Raw genomic sequence first — 6,004 nt, 5'->3', positions numbered from 1 at the left:
CAGTGGCAAGTCTCAGCTGCTGAGCAAAGCAAAGGGCTGTGTGTCCCCCAGGCTTTCCATCCCGGCCATAGGGTCTCCACATCTGAACAGAGCAGCCTTGGCGTCCGCTACAGGCCCAGCGTCCCTCCAGATCTTCCAGCACCTGCCCATGCCTTCTTGGGGCCATGCTCTCCACTAGCACTGGGGACAGAGATGGGGGGGCCCCAAGCCCACTGCCAAGGATGGTCCAAGGACCTAAGTCAGGCCCCAACTCTCCTGACTTAGTGACCGGTACCTGTGCCCTGTACTCAAAAGGAAATAGTATTTCCCCCAAGTCACTGGCCTTTAGAGATTTGGAGGAAGATACTCAATCAACTCAAGGGAACAGAGAGCAATAACAACCACCCTCGTACTTCTGGGAGCAGGGAGGGTCTGTGAGCAGATGCCCACCATGGGCAACGGTGCTATGAAGGAAACCCAGCCGGTCCTCATGGGCTTTCCCCCCAGGACTTCTGCTGAAGCCTTTTAATTCTTGTGCTGTGGGAAAGACAGGGGGCAAAAGTGTTTCCCACCTCATTTAGAAAGGGCAGCTGCCAGAACTGTAGTGCCAACACACCAGGGGACCACCCAAAATGCATCGTCCTTGTTCTTCTGGCAAAGGTTCTGTTTCCTGGCTGGGAAGATGGGAAGACATGTGCTCACCAGGTTCCCAACTCACACAAATACAGGGACTTGGAGCATATTCTGGGTCATGATTTGGATCCAGGATTTTATACCTGTATGTTTTACCAATAAGCACAGCCACACCTTAATGTTGTTGTGAAAGTGCTACACAAATGCCCCAGCTCAGTGCCCTGGTAGGACAGCTAGACAATTAGTCAGGAATACAGGCAGACCATTGGCTGAGAAATCTGGATCCACAAGTTACTCACTGGGGTGCAACTGAGGAAAACACAGTTGTGATCGTGGCTCTGCTACCAGATGGCTAAGTGTGCTCTCATCTCGTTTTCATCTCACTAAGATAGGAAAAGCAATGTCTCATTTTAAAATTCTCAGGGCGTGGGAAAAGCACTGTCTAACAAAAGAAGAGCCCCTTGGTTAAAAAACAATCACACTTATAGCGGCCATATCCCAAGGAAAAACATACATAGGGGAGTTTATGTTTGGGGAAGCAGCACCTTCTGTCTTAGAAGTAATACAAGCAGGGCTATTGATGGAGCTAAAAACGTAATGTAGGTATTTGTAGATCAAGGTCAACTTCCTAGTTCTCTTTGACCCTGTAGATGTAAAAGAGGAACAGGGCCCTTGGCAGAGTACAACATCCACTCCTTTCAGAGGGTAGGGGTTCCCTGGACACCTGGTCCCCACAAGTCAGCTAGAGGAGGGCCTCCCTCACTTACAGCAAAGTGCCTGTATTCCTAAGAAATAGATAATGCTTCCAGGGAACGAAAGTCACTGAGGACCAGCTCACTTGCAAACAATGTTCTCCTGTTTCTGTTCTTACCTGGTGATTTGTGCCTCCTTCCTCCCTCCCTGACTATTCCAAACATTTTCAGAGTCCCTGCTGGGCACTTCACTGGGCACTGAAGGTGTCTTATACCATGGTAATCAGAGCTGTTTTCTGTACCCAAGGAATTAAAATCAAACAGAGAAGGAAGACAATTACAGTCCCATGTGGTAAGGTGGTCCGAGGAGCATTTAACTCAGGAAGGAAGGAAAAGGGACTTCCTAAGGGAAATGGCACCTAAACTGAGTCAGGACATGTAATGCATCTGTTTGCGAAGAAACCAGTATCTCTTAAGCTTCAATCTATCAAATACAACATTCATTAAACATTGATAGATTTGTCTTAGATATCAAAGTGTATTGGTTTAGCTAATTGTCCATTAGCATTTCTAATTAGCACAAGAATGAAACCATTGTAGCCTCCCAGGATAGACCTTTGTTGACCTGTTCTTCAGCTTCTGAATTAGTATTTCACTCATCTGAGTTGCTCAGAAAAAACACTATTTTTAGAAAATCCCCCATTGTGTTTAATAGGGTAGTGGTGAGAGTTGTGAAAACAAATTGCTTATGGACAATGTAAGTCAGGGCCACGCTGCACTTTCTGTTCAGTGTTCTAGCCCTTTGCTAGGAGTTCTGTCCACACTAAGTGTCTCAGGGGAGGGAACATAAATGTAGAGTATCTTGAGGGAACAATCAAAGGTTTTGGGACTTTAGTGGAAAATAACCAAGAGCTTACATTGTCATGTGCCTGCCTCTGAGCAAGAAGCTCTGAGAAAACTGGCCTCTCTCCTCACAACAAACCACTTTGTAGACTCATATTACTGTGAAGGAAGAGGTGGCAGAGACGGGGAGTAACTTCCCACAGACACAGTCTCTCAGTGAGGGGCCAAGCCAGGATGCTCTTAATCCCAAACTCATACCTCTGAGAGTGCTCCGCGGATCGGCAGCCTTCACGTCACCAGGGAGGGTGTTAGACATCCAGAATCTCAGTCTGCACTTTCACAAGATTCCCCAGTGATTTGTTTGCACATTCAACTTCGAGACATGCCAGGAGCCTCTGTTCGACCTGAAAAGGAAACACAGTAGGGACAGCACTGTATATTTGTGTCTCTGCAGCACTGCCATGGGTGAGGGGAGAGATTTATGTGCCCAGGCGGGAGAGTCGGAAGGTGTTTCACCCTCACAGTAAGAAAGGCATCTCTGATGGCCACAGCTGTCCCTGTCAGGCAAGAGTGGCTTGGGGAGAATTCAACACCCCATCACCGGAAAAGGGCTGTAAATGCTGATGACATCTTTGCTAAAAGAGGGATGGATTCTGCTGTCAAAAGGGCCTGAACTACACTTTTTGAGATGCCAGGTTGCATGTGGGGCTCCAGTATTCCAATGCCATGGAACCAAAGTCTAAACAAGGGGCGGCCACATGAGTGAAACATGCACATAAAAGAGGAGGTCTAGGCAAAACCCAAATTCTATACATGTGGAAAAGCATTCTGGCCCAGATGATACCGTAGTGTTCACTACAACTGTCTTGTGTGGACCTTCCACACCATTCAGCTATAAAGTCTGAGGTGAGCAGAGAAAGTTGGGGCCACACCACCAGAGCCTGTCACCACCTGCTTATGAGTCCTCAGTATCCCCATGGCAGAACCATCTGAGCAGAGAGCTCCTCTGGCACACTGGGGGAGTGAGGATAGCTGACTCTGGTGGAGGGCCTCTCCATCACCTGCCGGCCTCAGAAAGGATGCCCAAGCCTGTGTGGGCTTTACAGTCACCCAAGCACTAGTTAAAACAAGACAGTCTGGGCCTGACTTCCAGTTCAGCTCATCAGACTCTCAAAGTGTGGGGAAGGGGCAGAGCTTCCCCACAGACTCACAGTCTCTGACACCCAGGCTCAATACCCACCATCCAGAGCAGAGTTCCTGCACCTGGGCCCAACACACCTGGCCAGATGCTGCACAGGCCCAGGGTCCCCCAGTGGAGACCCTTCAGTGGCCAGATGAGGGCCTGGTTTGCCTGTGGGCAAGGAGAATGCAGAGGCATTCCTCCTCCAAGTGGAAAGCCATGGATGGGCAAAGGCCCAACCAGGCTCTGGGACTGCCCAGTGTGGCCACCAGCCCTGCTCAGAGCCAGGCCAGGCACTCCCTGAAGCTCCAAAGGAGGCTGTGGACTGCACTTCCACAGAAGGGAGCAGACGGCATCATGACTTGCAGGCTGGTGAGGCTATTGCCCGCACACACAGACACACTGGAGGGTGAAGGAGCTATATCTGTCACCCTCCCCAAGCAGAGCCACCTCCCTGGTTCATCGTTTGTCCAAACACAGTTTAGATTTTAAGCCTTTTTTACTCATCCAGCATTTCTCTCAAGCTTCAACTTATTCTGGTCACTGCCACACTGACACCACTTTTCCAGGTCTTCCATGCTGTTGGTCCTCCTCTGGGGTCCAGCCCTGATTCCCATCTCTTATTCCCATCCTTCCCAGACTCCTAGGCAGCCCTTGTTCTCTTCAGAGCCTGTTGTCTCTTTCATGATAATATCTCTAGAGTGGCATTGTTGGGGCCTCATCCTCTCTGCTATAGCCAGTCCTGTATTTCCCTCTGAATCCAGAAAATTTTAGGCTAATGTGCTCTTCTTTCATGCTTACATACTCCAGATTACCTTGCCAATCTCACCTGGCTTTCCTGTATGTTCACCACCCCATTCTTCCCTACTGCTCAAGATTGAATGTGTCAGCAACCCAGGTCCAGAATTAATCAAATGGTCTGTTTCTTGCAGAGATTCCCAACCAGTAAGTGGAGACCGTCTCTGCTCATCCTTGCAGTGGTGGCCTGGCATATACCTGTGTTAGGGGTATGTCCAGGGGCCCACCGGCCAACCAGGTGATCCACAGCACAGAGCAATGTGATTTCAGTGGGCCTCCCTGTCCATCCTGACACACACACATGACCACATCTCTGTGGCCAAGTTCATTGATTTCCCAGAGGGTGGAAACCTTCTCACCAATGTTCAACATTGCTAACCACTCAGGAAATGCAGATCATAACCACAATGAGGTATTGCCTCACAGCCAGTAGGATGGCTACTATTTAAAAAACACACACACAGAGAAAACAAGTGTTGGCAAGGATGTGAAGAAATTGGAACCCTTGTGCATTACTGGTCAGAATGTAAAATGATGCAGTTGCTGCGAAAACACAGTATGGTGTTTACTCAAAAAGTGAAACATAGAATTACTATATGATTCAGAAATTCCGATCCTAGGTAAACATACAGAAGAATTGAAAACAGGAACTCCAAAAAGATATTTGTACACCCATGTTTATAGCTCATTATTCACAATAGCCAAATTGTAGGAAAAATCCAAATATGCATTGACAGATGAATGGACAAAAATGTGGTCTATACATGGACTATAGTTTAGCCTTAAAAAGGAAGGAATTCTGACACATGCTACAAGATGGATGGACCTTGAGGACATTATTCTGAGTGCAAAAAGCCATTTGTCAAAAAGGACAAATGCTACACGATTCTACTTTTATGAGGCACCTGAATAGTCAAATTCATGGAGACAGAAAGGAGAGTGGTAGCCAGGGACTAGGAGGAGGGGAGGCTGCTGTTTAATGGATGCAGAATTCCAGCTGGGGAAGAACAAAATGGTCTGGAGACGGACAGCAGTGAATGTATTTAATGTACCCCTAATAATGGTTAGAATGTCTATTTTGCCATAATTTAAAAACCAGAACCAAAAGAAAAGCCTTTGACCAGCACAAACATCCTGTCTAACCTGAGGCCCAGAGCAGGGTTACTTTCAAAGGGACCAGTGCCCCGCTGGGTGGACGAGAACAGACTGGGCTCTACCTTCTGGAGACAGGGCACAGGGGAGGAGGATTTGGGGCTGAGGGCCACGTGTGAGGGGGGTGGCCTGCTCAGATCCACACTCTCATGATGGCAGAGCAGCTACCTCTGGCTCCACACAAAAGATGGGGAAGCAGCAGCTCTGGGGCCCTGCCTCCCAAACCAGGTCCTCCCCTTACTGGATCACGATGCCTGCTTCCTGGTGACCCATGCCGCAGTCCTGGCACTGTCCCCACTGCCCCCAATCTCTTGCCTCCAATTCCATCAGACCCAAAACCTATCAATTTCACCTCCAGGTACCTCTCAATGCATCATTCACCACCACCCCAGCATCCCTCCCCCTGTTTGCTGATGGGCCCCTCACTGCCCCCACCCACAATGTGACCCCCTTCCAAACCACTGCGCCCCATCGGGGACCCACACCCTGACTCTCCAGAATGTTCTGGGGCTTCTGGCTCAACTCAGCAAAGAGGCTCCAGAAGAGGACGTGCAACGCTGCCAAACACTGAGACCTCCGTCGTCCAGGGCCTCACAGCCTGCCTGTTCCTGCAGCCCACTCAGACTCCAGCTGGTCTGAGCTTCCTCGGGTTGACCAAGTGGGTCACTTCCAGCCCTTTGGACATTTTTGACCCCCTAAAGGAAGGAACTGGGGTCTGTGTCCCCTC

The sequence above is a fragment of the Manis javanica genome, chromosome 7 (genome assembly GCF_040802235.1).
Source record: "Manis javanica isolate MJ-LG chromosome 7, MJ_LKY, whole genome shotgun sequence".
NCBI lineage: Eukaryota > Metazoa > Chordata > Mammalia > Pholidota > Manidae > Manis > Manis javanica.
The sequence above is the reverse complement of the archived record's forward strand: the minus strand, read 5'-3'. Positions refer to the sequence as shown.